This window comes from Takifugu flavidus, chromosome 17, assembly GCF_003711565.1.
Source record: "Takifugu flavidus isolate HTHZ2018 chromosome 17, ASM371156v2, whole genome shotgun sequence".
In the NCBI taxonomy this organism is placed as follows: domain Eukaryota; kingdom Metazoa; phylum Chordata; class Actinopteri; order Tetraodontiformes; family Tetraodontidae; genus Takifugu; species Takifugu flavidus.
Window position 1 is genome coordinate 9,522,140 of NC_079536.1, and position 19,086 is coordinate 9,541,225.

Here is a 19,086-nt window from a genome sequence, read left to right on the forward strand (position 1 = left end):
GGAGCTCGAACGTTTGAACGAGTCCACAGGAAATGGGGGATCTGTTGGATTCCTCAAGAGCAAAAAGATGGCTTTAGCCAACCTGCTGGGTGCTAGAGCACAGGACACCCTGGTCTGGTCCAGAATCCAGAACATCTCGGAGATGGATGCACCCTCCAGTTTCTTCTTCAGCCTTGAGAGGAAGTCTGGGCAGAAGAAGCTTATCCACGCCTTTCTGTCGCACACGGGGCAGGAGCTGACCAACCCGGGGCAGATCAAGGCCTTCTGGGACATCCTCGCTCAAGACGTCCTGGAGGTCTTCAACAAGAGTCTCGCCACCGGTTCCTTGCCTCTGTCCTGCAGGAGGGCTGTCATCACCCTCCTGCCGAAGAAAGGAAACCTGCAGAACTGGCACCCTGTGTCCCTTCTCTGCAAGATTCTCTCCGGCTAAGGGAGGCCATGGAGCAGGTCATCCATCAGGACCAGACTTACTATGTACCTGGCAGGTCCATGGTAGGCAATATCTACCTCATTAGGGATGTTTTGGAGGACTCCAGTTCATCAGGTGTGAGTGTTGGTCTACTTTCTTTAAGAAAAGGCGTTTGACCGTGTTGACCACAACTTCCTGTGGAGAACCATGGAGAGGTTTGGGTTCAGTGCTGGTCTGATAGCCAAGATCCAGGTGCTGTACAGTAACATTGAGAGTGTGCTGAAGGTCAATGGCAGCTTGTGCGCTCCTTTTAGAGTAGAGGTGTTCAACAGGGCTGTGCTCTGTCTGGGGTTATTAACAGTTTTTAACATTGGTAACAATATGTTCTGTGATGTGTCAATATGTTCTGTGATGTGTCATCTGCTAGGGTGAACTGGTGAAAGAGCGAAGCCCTGGTTGTCAGTGAGTGGCATCAGGGCTTCCGCATTCTCCCTCAAGGTCTGACCTGGAGAAGGGATGGCCTGAGATACAGTATCTCGGAGTATACCTGGGAAACGAGTGCATGGTCAGAAAGAACTGGGAGAATGTTGTTGAAGGTTGATGAAAAATTAAATAAATGGAGATGGCTGCACTCAGAGATGTCTATTTAGAGGAAGAGTTTTAGTTATTAACATCCTTGTAGCCTCGCTGCTGTGGCACCGTTTGGCCTGTTTAGAGCCACCACCAGGCCTGCTGTCCCACATCCAGGCTAAACTGGTTAACTTCTTCTGGGACAGCTACCACTGGGTGCCACAGTCAGTCCTGTTCTTATCTAGAGACTAAGGGGGCCAGGACCTCATCCACCTGGCCAGTAGAACAGCCACCTTCAGGTTGCAGTTTGTTCAGTGGTACTTAACAGGACCTCCTGACTTAGTGTGGAGGGACATGGCCAGCTGCTTACTCAGACGTGCGAGCAACTTGGGAATGGATGCTGCTCTGTTTTTAGTTGATTTTAAAAGTTTAAATTTAAGGGGGTTGCCAACTTTTTATCAGAGTTTTTAAATCCTGTGTTCTTTTAAATGGAAGAACATCCAGGAGTTAAAATATCTGCACTGGCTGTTGGAAGAGCCCCTGGTTTATGGAGACAGACTAGATGTCTGCAGCAGCGCCATGCCCGGGCTGATTGGGGCGCTGTGTGGCTCCAGGACTGTCACACTAAAGCAGCTGGTGGAGGCAGCCGGGCTGGCTGACGCCCGGACCCTGATCACTGTACTGGGACTATGATCGTTGAGGCTGGTGGAGAGGAGTCTGGAGCTCTGGAGGAGGAGGCTCTCTGTGAGAGAGAGGAGTCTCCTCCTGCGGTACGGCAGAGGAGGAGCCGAGCCTGACCCCACAAATGCCTTCCCTGACCTGCAGCTGAGCCCTGGGTGTGAGAAGTGCAGCGGCCCTCTCCTGTACATCCGCTACAAGAGCAAACTGGGCCTCCGTGGAGCAGACAAACAAACGTTTTAATTGAACATTGTAAAGACGATTAATGGACTGAGGCTACTTGGCAGAGCTGCCTCTGTTTGGACGGACAGACTGGGGGGACAGAGTCCACAGTGAAGGACCCTGTACAAACCCCCCATCAAAAAGAGGACTGGAGACCTGCAGTGGAGAATCCTGCATGGTGCCATCGCCACGAATACTTTTATCTTTGTTTTAAACCCTAGTGTCTCCAGAGAATGTCCGTTCTGTGGTCTGAGATGGTTTTTCATGTTTTTACAGAGTGCTGCAAACTCACTGGGGTTTTTAGTGTTTTAACTGAGGTTTTTAACCATTTTAACGTCACTTTTTCTGCTCAGGTTTTTATTGTTTGGACTGCCTATAAAAAAGCTGAAGGCAACAAGTGTCGGATTTTAAACTTTTTAATCACAGAGGCTAAACTAGCGATATACCTGACACGCAGGGACAGGATCCAGGATGGGGACACATATGATGTGGTGGTTATGTGGAAGCAGAACATTAGAGCCAGACTGAGGCTGGAGTTCTGCTTCTACAAGGCCACCACGAACCTGGAGGTGTTCCAGCAGCTGTGGGGACATGAAAGCGTCCTATGTTTACTGACAGAGCAGAGACAGCTCAAACTCTCAAACTACCACATACAATGATGGACTGATTGTTTAATATATGTTTTATTCTATTTATTATTGTAAATAAAAGTGGTGTAAAGTCAAAAAAGTCTATCTTGATGCTATATGGTTTTTTAGAAGCCTTGTCGACTTTGAACTCAGCATTTATCTTTATTTAGGTATATTTGTGAATGCTGAGATTGTTTTGCAGAGGGAGAAGAAGCAAAGAGCTTGATAATGCTGCCTTGGTATTGGCCCAGATGCCTGTTTTTCCATGTTAGGCATTATCTTCTGCCTTGATCAGGCAATGTCTGCTCTGGGTTATTATTGCTGACCTCTGGGTGCTTCAGCCAGTGGGGAGAACACTTTTAACCTTTCTATAATTTCCAGATTGTGTACATCAGCCTCCAACAGTGTACACACACGGGTTTATCCTGGCTTTAAATTACAATAATTACTTGCAAGAGAGCAGCCAGTTTGTTTTACTGAAACTTTTTGTGTAATCACAGTTTAAATACTGCTGAGAGCTAACTGGATTCCGTATGAGCCGCTGTATAGAGGGCTGAGCACAAACATTTGTCTTCAGCCCGACCCCGAAAACAAGCCCTGACATTCATAACATCCACTAAATAAATGACCCCATGCCTCTGAACTCTGCGTAACACAATCTGAATTCAAAGGGCCCGACTCAGCATTGTGGACGGGTTGAGTTGGGCTGTCACCTTCCCGCTGTCTTGTTTTCACTCTTCAGACCATTCATATGCCCACTACCCCAGCACCACCATCCTACCCACCTGCTCTTTTATGTTAAGTGAAAATTGTCTGAGTGGATTGCTGTATGGGAGCGTGTGACTGCATCATGTTTATGGGTGCTAAGTTTCTGTCTCGGAGGTGAAGCATCGCCATGACTGACTGACTGTCTGTCCGTCCGTCATCCATGGATGATAAGGATTAGGGTTTATTGTCGCTTACAAAAGCTTACAAGTGTTAGGGTTTGGGTTGTTACAGGACCCGAAAGCAGGCAAAACGCAGTGTCCAAAGTCCAAAAACTAGTCTTTATTTAACTGAACAAGTCAAACTGGCAGTCCTCTTGGACTGCTGGGAAGCACTGTCCGATCTTCTGGGGCGCACAGAGAGCTCCAGTGCAGAGCCAACACAGGAGTTGGGTTCTGCACGTTCTCTAGGCCAGCAAGATGGCGTGGAGACCTCGAACGAGCAGGGAAGACACCAAAACTCTCCAACGCTGGTAGACAGGCCAGCTGTTGCAAATATCGGCTCCTCCATGCCCCCTGCAGGAAAAACCAGACACACAACCCAGAACCCTGGACCCCAACACGAGAACTTAAAAAAAAAAAAACTTAATTTTTCTGAAAGATAAATGTGTCTTTCTTTACTGGACAATAAAAGTGGGTGTTTTCAGGATTTAAAATATCCATCTGGGCTTGATGGGAATATGCCTGTTCATTTGGAGGCTTCAGATCAGTGGGGCCGTTCTTCCCAATCATACCTCTCCAGGTCACACTAAAGCAGCTGGTGATGCCAACGTGAGCATTGAAGTCATCCAGGAAGACGAGGGAGCCCCCAGAAGGAGCACTCTCTAGCACTCCCTCTGAAGACTCCAAAAAGGGTGGATACACTGAACAGTTGTTTGGGCCATAGGCCCGATGATCGACTTTGTGGTAGTGTCATTGGATTAGTGGCCACATGTTCTGTACACCCGGGTAAAGAGAGGGGCAGAGCTGTCAACTGATCACCACCTGGTGGTGAGTTGGCTCCGATGGTGTGGAAGGACGCGGGACAGACCTGGCAGACCCAAACATATTGTGAGGGTCTGCTGGGAACACCTGGCAGAGTCTCCTGTCAGAAGGAACTTCAACTCACACCTTCGGGAGAGCTTTGACCATGTCCCGGGGGAGGCAGGGGACATTGAGTCCGAGTGGACCATGTTCCAAGCGTGGCCAAGTGCAGTGCAGCTACGGCGGTTGCCGAGGCAAAGACCCGGGCATGGGAAGAGTTCGGTGAGGCCATTGAGAACGACTTCCGGATGGCTTCGAAAAGGTTCTGGACCACCATCCGGCATCTGAGGAAGGGGAAGCAATGCACTGTCAACACTGTGTATAGTGGCGATGGTGTGCTGCTGACCTCAACTCGGGATGTTGTGGATCGGTGGAAGGAATACTTCGAGGACCTCCTTAATCCCACCAATGCGCCTTCCAGTGAGGAAGCAGGGCCTGGGGACCTGGGGACAGGCTCTCATATCTCCGGGGCTGAAGTTGCCGAGGTAGTAAAAAAACTCCTTGGTGGCAAGGCCCCGGGGGTGGATGAGATCCGCCCGGAGTTCCTTAAGGCTCTGGATATTGTAGGGCTGTTGTGGTTGACTCGACTCTGCAACATCGCGTGGACATCGGGGGTGGTGCCGCTGGATTGGCAGACCGGGGTTGTAGTCCCTCTTTTTAAGGGTGTGGATCACACTCCTTAGCCTCCCTGGTAAGGTCTATTCAGGGGTACTGGAGAGGAGGGTCCGCCGGATAGTCGAACCCCGGATTCAGGAGGAGCAATGTGGTTTTCGTCCTGGGCGTGGAAAGGTGGACCAGCTCTACACCCTCGGCAGGGTCTTCGAGGGTGCATGGGAGTTTGCCCAACCAGTCCACATGTGTTTTGTAGACTTGGAGAAGGCATTTGACCGTGTCCCTCGGGGGGTCCTGTGGGGGGTCCTTTGAGAGTATGGAGTTTCGGGCCCCCTGATACGGGCCGTCCGCTCCCTTTATGATCAGTGTCAGAGTTTGGTCCGCATTGCTGGCAGTAAGTCGAACTCGTTTCCAATGAGGGTTGGTCTCCGCCAGGGCTGCCCTCTGTCACCGATTCTGTTCATAACTTTTATGGACAGAATTTCTAGGTGCAGTCATGGTGTTGAGGGGGTCCGGTTTGGTGACCTCAGGATCGGGTCACCAAATGCTCTTTGCAGATGATGTGGTCCTGTTGGCGTCACAGGCCCGTGACTTCCAACGATCACTGGATTGGTTTGCCACCACGTGTTAAGCGGCTGGGGTGAGAATCAGCACCTCCAAATCCGAAGCCATGGTTCTCAACCGGAAAAAGGTGGAGTGCCTTCTCCGGGTCAAGGAGGAGATCCTACCACAAGTGGAGGAATTCAAGTACCCCGGTGTCTTCTTCACGAGTGAGGGAAGAATGGAGCAGGAGACAGGCGGATCAGTGCAGCGTCAGCAGTAATGTGGACTCTGCACCGGTCCGTTGTGGTGAAGAGAGAGCTTCAAAAGGCGAAGCTCTCGTTTTACCGGTCGATCTTTGATCCTACCCTCACCTATGGTCATGAGCTTTGAGTAATGACCGAAAGAACAAGATCACGGGTACAAGCGGCCGAAATGAGCTTCCTCCGTAGGGTGGCTGGGCTCTCCCTTAGAGATAGGGTGAGAAGCTCTACCATCCGGGAGGAGCTCGGAGTAGAGCCGCTGCTCCTCCACGTTGAGAGGAGCCAGATGAGGTGGCTTGGGCATCTAGTTAGGATGCACCCTGGAGGCCTCCCTGGTTAGGTGCATGTCCCTCTGGTAGGAGGCCCCCCGGGAAGACCCAGGACATGTTGGAGAGACTACCACCGGACGAGCTGGAAGAAGTAGCTGGGGAGAGGGAAGTCTGGGCCTCTCTGCTTAGGCTGCTGCCCCCGCGACCCGACCCCGGATAAGCGGTAGAGGATGGTATGGCATGGTATGGTATGGAGGCTTTTTCAAACATTCTGGGAAAAATGACATTCTGAACACTAAGCCTGTGTTTAGGTTGGATGGGAGAGACGTTGCTGGGACACATCAAAGTGGTGAGAAAAAAAAGATATACATTTATTGGAAAAAAAAGTGAGAAATAATGAAATAATAAAAGTGAGTCCATATTTTTGAGTAGTGTGCAGCGTTTTTTTAAATGATGGTCTAACTATGCCTGAGCAGGTTCCCATTACCCCAGTCCCACTCGCTTCACCAATTCACTTTTACCTGAAGGTGATTACTTGTGCCGTTGGGGACAAGAATCTGTGTAGATCTTTCTAGTGGTCTGACCTCAGGCAAGATGAGTTTCTTCCCTTTGAAGTTGAGCACATCTGAAAAGAGGCCCATCTAGACTTGAGTGATAGACTTGACACTGATCATCATGTTCCTGTTGCTTTGTTGCTCACCACCTCACATTTCTGCGCTCCTCAATTCAGACATCTCCAATCAATTTGTGTTGTGTTTGTAATCACAACCAGCTGACCACAGAGGTGTGGTGTTTGGGCTACGTTGGTCTAAGGCCATGCAGGATTTGAGTCCCGCATAGACAGGGATCCGGACCAAACTATTAGGTTCTGGAGTTGGAAAGTGCAAACAACAACCAACCCCTTTACCACAAAGGGGAATCAATATAGGAGATATTCCTCTATTCTGTTTTAAATGATTAATTTAAAAAAACATTTGGGAAGTATAATGTTGGTGCAGTGTGAACACAATTGTCAACACTGAGTCCTGTTGTTTGACCTGTCATTAGTCAAGTGCAGTGGAACATGTGTCATGAAATGATGATTAAAAGCTTGAACAATAACACCATGGCTTAAACTCACCCATAACCCTGGCGTTTGTGGTTGGAAAAAAGACAGCAATGGGAAAAAGACAACACATTTGTTCTTAAATTGATTTTTTTCATGTTAATTTTATGAAAAGGTTTGGGTCCTCTATGTTGTCTCATGCATCCCTCTGTCTTTGTTTGTTCGGCTTATTAAAGCTTGACATTTATTAGCCTGGTGTTCATTTTCATTAGGGCTTTTAGTTCCATTAGCCTCTGAAGTTCCCCTTTTATGTGTCTGAGAATGTTTATCTAGCTGTGCAGACTGGCGCAGACAGGGGCTGGCAGGGAGGAAGGCATGATTAAACACAGCATGCCAAAAGTGGTCACTCAACAGACCATCAGTGACAAGTGGGTGATGTCAAAGTAAACCATTTTGCTGTGATACACCCCTCCCGTCGCCTCCAACCATGTACACACACTGGCTGCATTCACTAGTCTTCTAATTGGTCATTTGCCTAAAGGATATTAACTCAAGTGTCTGTGTTGTCTTGGCTGGGAAAGACAAAGAAAATCGAGGGCTGCAGGTCACATTGGAGACCCCTCGGGGGAATTTCTGAGCACTTCACAGGATTATTTAGAATAACTTTCATCTTAATTGCCATGGATGGCAGCTTGCAGAGTGTTCTGACCTTTTGACCTCTTCCTCTTTTCTCTCGCTCCCTCCAAACTGTTTTCTTTTTTGATGGGGGGGGTTCCAAAATGTGAAGTGTCTTACAGATCTGAAGGTATTATTTTTCTGTTAAGCTCACTTCCAGGTTTTCCCTGCAGCACAAAGTCAGGGTTTGACTCAACAAAGAACAAGGTCAAGTTTGAACAATAGTCTTTTGTTGAGGAGGTTAGGAAGAAATTCAGCTTGAAAAGAGGGATGTTTCTCAGTGTTACAACAACAGCACCAATACAAACAGTTTTATAGATAGGACACAGTCCATCTTGGAATACACAATCACAACTTTATAAATTCAATCCATCTGTGACCTTGTGTATCGGGGCACTTTACTAAATTATTGGTTTATGTGACCAATCACTTTAGCTCTGAGTCTCACATACTTAAAGCTATAAGTCACCATCCCAGCCTTGTTTGTTAAGGTTTATGGAACAATCAGACATGTGGTGGAACGCAAAAACCCCCACTTTTTCACCTCAAATCCCACCATCATTGCACAGCAGCACAGCAGTTTAACCTTAAAACCATCTGTGTCAATCTGTGAAATCCAATGTTAAATCACAGGAATAAATGGAGCTATTGTTTCAACGTGTATTTAGATTGTGGTTTATTTGGCAGGAACTGAGCTTCAAATAACATCCATGTTAGCCAGAGCAAATGCTTTGACTGTTGCAGTCTTTACAAAAAAGTTTCATAATAGGGCAACAACAGTTGCCGTCCCAATGACCTGGATAGATGCAGGGGTGGCAATTGTGTACAGAGGAGAGAAGGTAATTGTAATTTGGCTGAGCTTGTCAGCATGTGGATCAGATAGTGAATAAGTGTGGAAAGACCAGGGCTGGTGGGTGGGTTCTTGAGCAGTGACTGTTTGAATGATTATTGGAATAATGTTGCAAAAGACTCTCCAGAAACCACAAAGAAAGATCAGCTCTGGGAAGTGTGGTACAGTTTTAGAGTTACCCTTACTTTGGGAAACAATCTTGCACGTTTAACCCTTGTCCCACATTTTTATCACAAACTTGTGAACAATGTTTAATGATTTTAAAGAAACACAGCATACAACGCATACAAAGAAACAGCATACAACTATGCTGAGGTCTTATTGATATTGATTTTACATGTTTTTTTACATGTCTGTAACAAACAAAGCTTATTCCATTGGTCATATTTCTCGATGTAGACTTATTTGCTTTTCACGTCTGAGTGGTGCTTTGGATTTAGTTCTGTGCTATGATTCTTTCTTGGTCGTATGCATGGTTCTCATAGTGACTTCAATAATGACAGAGTAGTGGGAGAAATGCCCCCCCCCCCCCCGCCCCCTCCCTCTCTAGCACAAAAATGAATCTGGTTGCCAGGATATCAGGCTCAGCCCCTGTGGGAGGTAGTGTTCACTGACCAGACATGGAGAAAGGGGAGGTCGAGCCCAAGAGCTGATCAAAGTTTAGCCAGGTCCATGCTGCTCTCCAAATAAATCCCACCTCTTGCTGGGCTCGCATTGCCAGCCTTGTTTCAATAAGTCTCCCTATTGTACACACAGCCGGGGGTCTTTGAGCCGAGCCAGTCACTGTGAGCTTCCCACAGGGTTACACATCTAAACACATGATGTGAGAAGAGCCACGACAGCATGTGTGTGGGACAGGGTGTGTGTGTTTAAACGTGTGAGAAAAGTGTTTAGTGATTCTGTTAAATTAACCAGAGCTGAAGAGGATCAGTTTGGTGAAGCACTGACCCCACACTGGGTGCTCTTGCATTAGTGGGGATTTACTAGTGAACCCACTGTGTGTATAAATTCAGTCATAGTGCTGTCAGAAAGCTACAAATGTAAGTTAAAGTTGTCTATCGTTATATTTTCTGAGGGCCCTGAGAGATTTTTGCCAAAATCATATCAAAACAAGCATGTTTGCTTGATAATGAATAATTATGAAACTGAAACTATAGCTGTGCTTAACACAGGGTTAAGCTATTTTTATAACATAAAAGTGTGTAGTTGAATGATAGTTCTATTTTATACTTTGTTCTCTTGTGTGGTGTTAAAATCCCAACAATGTTCCAGTGAACGCAGCCAACTAGTGAGTAGAACCAAAACCACATGCTTTAATTTAATTTTCTTACGATATTTTTGATCGCTATAGGCTATATCTTCTTGAAAGTTTGCTGATCAATGTGATCAGATGTGGCTCTGATTTCAATAACTAGTCAAACAAAAGGGAAGAGTCTGATTACACAGTTATTCAAACTTAAATGGCAACAATGTATTACACACCATCCGTATCACAACAGTGTCAAACAAGTAGTATTGAGTCATGCTGCGGTTGTCCCCTGCTCACCTCTCCTTTGTGGTTGAGATAATCTGATGATGCCAAAACAGGCAAGGGCATGTTCAACTTGAGTTGAGGTAATTGGAGTGAGGACGGAGGCTCATTTTTAAATGACCAACAACTGACATCGTGTGGTTTCATTCTAACAGAGAGATTGAGTTCCCAATAGAAGCCAAAAACTGCAGAGGATAAAGTCATAAATATAGCAACAGGTTGTTTGTACATGTCTGCTCCCCTCTCTACCAATGGTAGGTGATGTTCATGATCCTCTCATCCCATTATGGGACACAGCCACTGGGGCCTAAACCTTTATAACTATCCAATTTACTCCCCTGTGAAAAGTGGATTTGGACTTGCATGAATGTGCATTCATATCTGTTTGCATATGTGTGTATGTAAGTTGTAATATGATGATCTGAGCTTTTGTTTATCCCAGCAAATCTTACACATGTTAACCCCTACGTCTACCCTTTGTCTGCATCAAAAATGTCTTTAAAAAGTATCTATCATTCCAGGTATTATGATGAGGCCCTTCCAGTAACACAAATTTACCAGTAAAATTTATATTAGTTGCCTGGGCACTTAAGGCACTTAAATAGTTTTCCATATAGTTTTGGCCTCTATTTTAGCCTTTATTCTATTGAAAGTAAACACAAATCAATGTTTATAGGGTCAGTTCCTACTATGGAGTATGTCGTTAAGGATTTCAGATTCAGATCCTTTATTGTCCCACACGGGGAAATTTACAGTGCAACAACAGCAAGAGCACGCAGGGAAAAATAAGATAAAATCAAATAGAACAGGATTTGGGATATACAAAGAGGATGTAGAACAGGATTTGGGATATACAAAGAGGATGTAAAACAGGATTTGGGATATACAAAGAGGATGTAAAGATTTTTGCCAACAACAATCATGGCTAAATATGCTAAATTACAGTTGCCCATATGTTTTGATGGCTCTTGGTTAATATCTACCAAATTCTACAATGACTAAACACACACACACACACACACACAGTGCTCCTCATTAGGCTGAATGTTAGGGCTTATGCTACTCTGTCTGAAGAAGGGTCATTGAACATAGACACTGACACATGATGGCTTAATTTAACTACAGTTGGGAAAATAACCCAAACTTTTGGTCTGAAGTCACCAGCTGACTGTGTTGTGTCTGACCATCAGGAGTCAAGACATGCATCTGAGTGCTGCTGCTGTTGCTATCATAACATCATGTTTTAGAGGTGGCAAGTGGAGAGGGGAGGCAGAAGGTCAGGCGTCACCATGAGATGGTACAACATGTCTGCAGCTGCTGCAAGGCAGAAACATGAAAACTAGGCTTGGTGAACTAGCAAATGTCCCATACCTAAAAGCACAAATACAAGTTAAGCTACGAGACAGAAAACATGGACCAGAACACTTCACAGCCCACCAGATCAATGTGTACATGCCATGCATAATGAAACATTACAGTAAATGGCTGATTCATGTGTGACATGCAGAGTGTCTCCATGTCCTGAGACAACAGAATCCAGCTCATTACGAGAAACATGATAAGAGAAGGCTCCATGTTAGACATGAGTGCAAAGTCCGAATATTTGCCTGCTAAAAGCATCCCGACCGTATCAGTGAGAGCTGTAGGCTAAGGGGTTTAAAGAGAGAGGACAAAGATCAACACTGTCAACCTGTCACATTATACTGAAAAGATCAAATAGAGTGAGAAATATTTCAAGTTCCCCCAACATCATTCTTTATATAAAAAAGTGAGCTTTTTGGTCTTTTTTGGAACTAAGTCACATTGTTGTTTCTGCAGCAAGGGAAACACAGAAAGGGTCATTTTTTAACAAAATTTTATTTTAGCAACTGAGTCAAAAACTCAAAAGCTTTTAAAACTTAATTTCATGCTGCCATCACCCCACTAAAATATATTTCTACACCAAAAACTTCTGTTACAAATTGATGTGAAAGTACAAAATTGTTTCAAAATGCAAGTTTTACTTTTCATTCTACAAAACAGAATACCTACCTATCTATAATCTAAATAGTTATAGATTTTTATGAAAACTATTGAACAACATATATGAGACTATGCCTTGACCAGGGTGTATCCTACCTCCTCATTGAAGACAGCTGGGATCTGAAACCTTGTTGAGGGATAAAGCAAGAAGATAAGTGGTTGGATGGATAATTATCTCAGCACATTATCATAAAATGGATACATCTACTAAACTGCTGTGTGTTAAAATTTACTTCTGGGTATCTAAATTTGTCACATTTTTTCATCCATTTTCTTAAACAGCCCTATCCTATCATAAGCTATCATGCAAATTTAACCTTTCAGATTTTGGAGATTTGAATGAGAAATACACCTCAGAGCATTTATCATCAAATCAGCATCAACTTCATGTCTCCAGCTTCCTATGTGAGCTGGAGGCCAACTGATCAAAGGCAAGGTAAGAGATGACCTCTGACCCCTAAGTGACTGCAAGTCCTGACACAGGAAAGGGTCAGAGGTTGTAACAGGAACTCATTCACACCTCAGAGTGCTACGCCACTGGGGGTGGGGGTGTCTGTGAGCCTCCAGCTTCTGCCAGAGAAGCCAGACGGGTTTGAGGTATCACAGTAAGATATCAAATGTGTCTGCAGTCTAGACAAGGGGTCAGCAACCTGCGGCTCTAGAGCCGCCCTAGTGGTGCCCTGGAGCTTTTTCAAAAATATGAAAATGGACAAAGATGGTGTGAATATATTTTTGTTTTAATATAATTTCTGTAGGAAGAAAAACATGACAAGCATTCTTAAAGTTTTCCAATGCTGTAAAAATGTATAATAAATATTTAATTTACAATGGAAGTTAAACTTAAAGCACCATCGTACAGCAGAGTAGTCATGTGGTGCGTCATTCTCTCCAGGATGCACTGCAGGGAACATAAACATTTACCCGTGAATGCTCATTATGTATTTGTAGCCTACTTATTATTTTAAAAGTAGGCAAATATAGGTAATATAGACACTCACAGCATGTGTTGCCTTCATAATAAGGATTATACAGTATAAAGCTTTTAATTTTTTTCTCCAGACAGATTTGTTTGTTTTTTTGGTCCAAAATGGCTCTTTCAACATCTTGGGTTGACCCATGGTCTAGACACTGAAATATTCCTGCAGAATCTGATCCAGGCTGATCCACATTTTATCTAGCAATGCTAGTGTTTATTGTGAAGACTGTTACCCTCAGACCAACAGAACCCTGATTCATATGTGTTACGACCCTACCTCGTGAGTAACCCGAAAGGTAAAGGGCCGCACATAAACCACACAACAGAGTGGGTAGACTTTCTAGGAGACTTTATGAGGTAGAGTCCCACAACACAATATAGCTTACAAACAGAAACACATCCCATCTGGCAGAGAACAAAACAGGGATAACAGAAAGGGCGGCCTCCCCTACTAGCCCAAAGAGGGACCGTCGGATAGGGAGCCGACCCTCTAACCCTAACAAAACCACCAAACCCTAACTCCAAACAAAGCCGAGGAAGCTCTGCCAGCGGGCGTGAGGGGATCCACGGATCAGCAGTCAGGCAGGTAAGCTCAGGAGCAGCAGTGGCAGGAAAGCAAGAGAGCCCGAGCACGCCGCATCTGTGGCCTTAAGTAGGACAATGGCCAATTAGCCTCACCAGGAACACCTGGTCACAGGGAGAAAAGAAAACAGTTATTGCTTGGGTCATCCCCTAGGGGGAGACAACGTAACACCCCCACCCAAAATTAACTGGACCCTGGAAAGTCTTGAACTAATACAATTTAAATGGCAGTACAGGGTTCAGTACAAAAAAAGAAAGGGGCAGACAAAGACGAGAGCGAAGGAAAAAAAGTCATCCAAAGCATTGTCGAGTCATTGCCTCGACAATGCGTCAGCCAAGACGTTGTCACGTCCGCGCACATGTTTAATTTCAAGGGTAAACGGCTGAAGGCGCAAACTCCAACACATTAACCAGCGATTTTTGTTCCGCATCCGGTTTAAAAAGACAAGCGGATTGTGGTCCGTGAAGACAACAACCGGCCACCTGGTCGAGCCCACATAAACCTCAAAGTGCTCAAGCGCCAGTACTAGTGCCAGTGCCTCCTTCTCAATGGTTGAATACCACTTCTGGTGGCAATCCAATTTTTTTGAAAAGAAAGACACGGGATGATCCACCCCATCGGAACCCTCCTGCAGGAGCACGGCACCCACCCCCGAGTCACTGGCATCAACAGCCAGCTTGAATGGACAGTCAAATCGAGGCGCGGATAGAACGGGCGCATTGGCGAGCAGGGACTTTGTCTGCTGGAAAGCGACCTGACAGGGTTCAGTCCAGGTGAACGTAACTTTCGGGCTTAGCAAGTCAGTCAGGGGTGAAGCAACAGCCGAAAAGTTTTTGCAAAACCCCCGATAATACCCGACCATCGCTAAATAACGACGCAGCTCGGTTCGGTTAGTTGGAATGGGGAAATTTAAAATGCTCTCAACTTTCGCCTGCACAGGACGAACCTGACCTCCCCCGACCACTTTTCCCAAGTACTTAACTGTCGCCTGAGCGAACTCACATTTCGCGAGGTTAATTGTGAGAGCAGCTTCCTGAAAGCGAGAGAATACTTGCGAAAGATGCTCCACATGTTCCTCCCACGAGCTAGAGCACACCACCACGTCATCTAGATAGCCGTTACAACACGACAGTCCAGACAGCGCGATGTTCATCAAACGCTGAAATGTTGAGGGTGCATTTCTCATACCAAACGCCATGACTCGGTACTGAAGAAAATCATCGGGGGTCACAAAGGCAGAGATCTCTTTAGCCCGCTCGGTCAGTGGGACCTGCCAGTACCCCTTCAGAAGATCCAGTTTAGTTACAAACCGAGCTTCCCCAACGCGATCGATGCAATCCTCCATACCAGGAAGGGGATAACTGTCTGGCTTCGTCACATTATTTACCTTTCGGTAATCTGTGCAGAAACGATCATCACCGTTGGCCTTCACCGCCAGCAAGCAGGGAGAGCTCCATGGACTGGAACTCGGCTCGGCAATACCGTGCTGCAGCATATAACTGACCTGTTTCCTCAGACGCGCACGCTTCTCAGGGCTGGCCCGGTAGGGTGGCTGTTTAATGGGACCGGAACCCTCCACATTTATGTCGTGCGCCAACAGGTGAGTCTGAGAAGGAATGTCAGAAAAGAGCTCTGGACTCGAGGTTATTAAAGATACAACATCTGCGCGCTGTGCCTCGGTGAGATGAGACAGAGTAGAAGGGAGTTGTCGTAACACAGCGTTCTAAAAGGCGTCCCTCTGTCAGCGCAATTGACAGGGAGTCGTCCCTGTCACCACCAGAGACTTCCGCAACGGCAGGAGCTGTCACCAGACTGACAGGCGGCGACAAATCAGCACTGGTCAGTGACACGGGAGCCTCACTGCCAGCCACAGGCGGTAGAAGCTCATCTCTCTCGTGATAAGGCTTCAGCATGTTTACATGGCAGAGACGTTGTCTTCGCCGGCGATCTGGAGTGGCGACGATATAATCGCGGTCCCCCAGTCTCTCCTTCACGACATAGGGTCCGCTGCACCGAGCCTGCAAACTGCACCCCGGTAGAGGAAGCAACACCAAGACCTTACTCCCGACCTTAAACACTCGGTTCGTAGCGTTCCGGTCATACCAGCTCTTCATACGCTTTTGTGCGGTCTGTAAATGCTCTCGAGCGATCTCGCGGACCCGACGGAGTCTCTCTCGAAAGTCACACGCATAGTCCAGCAGATTCTTCTCAGTTCCTTCGTCAAGCCACTCCTCCCGCAGCAACCTCAGTGGTCCACGAACATGGTGGCCGAACACCAACTCTGCTGGGCTGAAACCCAGGGACTCTTGCACTACTTCCCGTATTGCGAACATTTGCAGGTGAACCCCCTCATCCCAATCCCTCTGAAACTCAAGACAAAAGGTGCGCAGCATACTCTTTAGCGTTCGGTGAAAACGCTCTAGCGCACCTTGGCTTTCGGGATGGTAAGCACTTGAGCACACATGTTTGATATGGAGCTGTTGTAGTACTTGTGAAAACAGGCGAGATGTGAAATTCGTTCCTTGGTCCGTTTGCACCACCCTAGGCAATCCGAACAGGGAGAATTTTGTTAGTGCCTTGACAACAACTGGAGCAGTGATCTTCCGCAAAGGGAACACTTCGGGAAAGCGTGTCGACGCACACATCACCGTAAGGAGAAACTTGTTCCCGGATTTTGTTCGGGGAAGCGGACCCACGCAGTCGACCAAGACTCGCTCGAACGGTTCGCCTACCACCGGTATTGGATAGAGCGGAGCCGGAGGAATCACCTGGTTAGGTTTGCCAGCTACCTGGCACATATGGCATGTCTTACAAAACTGTGCCACGTCCCCCTTTAACCCTGGCCAAAAAAAGTTTCTCAAAATCCGGTCATGGGTCTTTCTAACGCCTAAATGACCGGAGAGAGGGGTCTCGTGAGCTAAGCTCAAGATCTCAGATCGATATGGACGAGGCACGACAATTTGGGTGGAAACGCACCAGTCCTCTGCAGGCGAGACACACGGCGGTGTAAACTTGCGCATCAGGACGCCCTCTTTTAGGAAAAACCCAGTTGTTAGAGTATCCATTGCCCCCGTCGCCACAACCCTCTCAAATAAAGGAGTTAGTGATGCATCTACCCTCTGACACTCGGCCAGCTGCTGACGAGACAGAGTCAAACGATCCAGGTTTGGGGGCACTTCAACTTCCGTGCCACTAGTTGGCTGAGGCGCGTCCACACCGCCACAACGGAAACTGTCACTCAGACCGATCTCATCCTCACCTTTCCGGTATTTCGACCTGGTAACGGCGCAGGCGGCAAAAACGGTCGGGAACTTACGTGCTAGCTCATCTGGTGACTGGGTGATCGGAACTGGTGTCACCTCCGGAGTTACCAAGACCTTGCCACCGGCCAAGTCGTTCCCCATTACAAACGCAACCCCTTGCACTGGAAAGGCAGGACGCACCCCCACGGTCACTTCCCCCGATAGTAAGTCAGATCGGATACAGACTCTATGCAAAGGTACATTCAAGTCCTCCATTCCAAACCCCAGCACTGGCACATCTGAGCCCACCGCTGAACCCGGTCCCAGCGGTAACACCCCCGCAAGGATGAAGGACTGTGAGGCAGCGGTGTCGCGCAAGATTTTAACCGGAACTTCAGAACCATGCCCTGGGAGTGACACGTATCCGTCCATTACAAACGGAGCAAAATCAGCCAGCTCAACGGCTCCCGCAGACGCTCCCACGTTGTCACTCCGCGAATTCACTAGGTTCACAGGCTTTGCTTTTCTTCTCCCTTTTTGTTCCAGCACGGGACACTCGGCCACAATATGGCCCTTTTTCTTACAATAGAAACACTTTATTCCCCCTTTACCAAATAATTCACCCTTATCTTTTTCCTCGGAAGTATCCGAGAAGGCAGGTCTTCTTTCGCTCTCAAAACCCCCAATTGAGGCTTCTCTACCTTCAGACACCACACGACTTGCGCGTCCACCACCCACCTTACTAAAAGGGCGATCCAAAAACACTGGCTTGTGGGTTAAAGTGTATTCCTCCACCAGGATAGCTGCTTTAAAGACATCCGACGTTTTATGTTCATTTAGAAACGTGGACACAGCCTCGAGGGAGACAATTCTTAAAGTCCAAACAGCAAACATGATCCCGCTCTAACCATAAGGGTGGAATTGCTGGCTGCCTCCTGTCCCTTAAAGGTCGGGAAAGCATCATGCCTGTTAAACATATCCAGGTTATCCTGTCTTTTATCATTGTGACCTAATGATCAATGGGTCCATGTCCACTGCAGTCTACCTTCTACTCATTTTCAATAAAAATAGATATTCTCAACCCCCAACAATTTCCTTCATTGTACTTGTGCGTGTAAGTGAATAATATCAGCCTTCTAATGCTCAGAAACTTAGGATTGACCTGGAATATTGATGGGGCAAGATTTTAGACTCCCTTAGACTCTGTTAATAAGTAACAGTAACAGGGGGGTGATATGCACATCTTTAAGAGCCTGTGTGTAAGGGTTAATTCACAGGATGCATTAAAAGATGTAAAACAACCATGTCTGTGTAGATTTTCAATCATCCAGGTCATAGTTATCCAAGGTAGTTTTCTTTGTTAACTGGACTGGGTTTCTTCTCTTTGAAGACTTTTCACCTTCTATCCAGAAGGCTTCTTCAGTTCTGAACTCACTGGGGACAGAGCATGAAAATATAGCCATTGTGGACCATAAGCATGCTAATGATCTGGGTGGTCACCTGAGAGTCGATGGCAGGGTTGTTGGTAGGGTCGTTCACATAGTTTCAGTTGAGGTGTCTCCCCTTTGTCTGATGGCTCACACGGTGCAGAGTCACCAGGTCTCCTGATATGGTGTGAATGTTTGGTTTGTTGTTGGAAGGAGTGGAGGACTGCATTGTATGTGCCTTAGCCCACCACCTCTGTTTAAGGATGGTTTTTCCAATTTGACATGAATGGATTCCTTGACACCCCTCTCAAACCAGCAGTCTTCTCTGGCCAGATCCCGTACTTGGCTGTCCTCAAAGAGTGCCCACTCTTCTTTAAGTGTAAGTGGATTGCTGAGTCCTGACCTGAAAAGGTGGCAGGTCTCTGTTGTGCCATTCTTCTGTGGAGAGGTTGTTTGGTTTCCCCAATGTACGTGTGGCGGGGTGGAGAGAGGTGGAACGGTGAATGACAACGCCACCTGGGGAATTTCACCCCAGGAATTAACCGGAAACAGGCACGCGCAGATACGGTTCGGTTCCAGAGGCAGAGACAGGATTGAGGGTTAGGCAGTACAATTTTATTAAATACAACTCAACACCGAAATAGCTCGGCTGTACAAAAATCAAACAAAAGGGGGTGGACAGGGCTGGGGTCCCACCGGCAGGTGAAACTCAATTAGGGGAGATAACCAAACTAAAAACACCCGTGCTACTGCAAC

At 46.7% G+C, this 19,086-nt stretch overlaps 1 pseudogene; it reads right to left on the reverse strand.

The window, feature by feature from the left end:
- Positions 1–18,791, reverse strand: part of LOC130514179 (uncharacterized) — a 38,743-nt pseudogene extending 19,952 nt beyond the window's left edge.
- Positions 18,792–19,086: the final 295 nt, after the last annotated feature.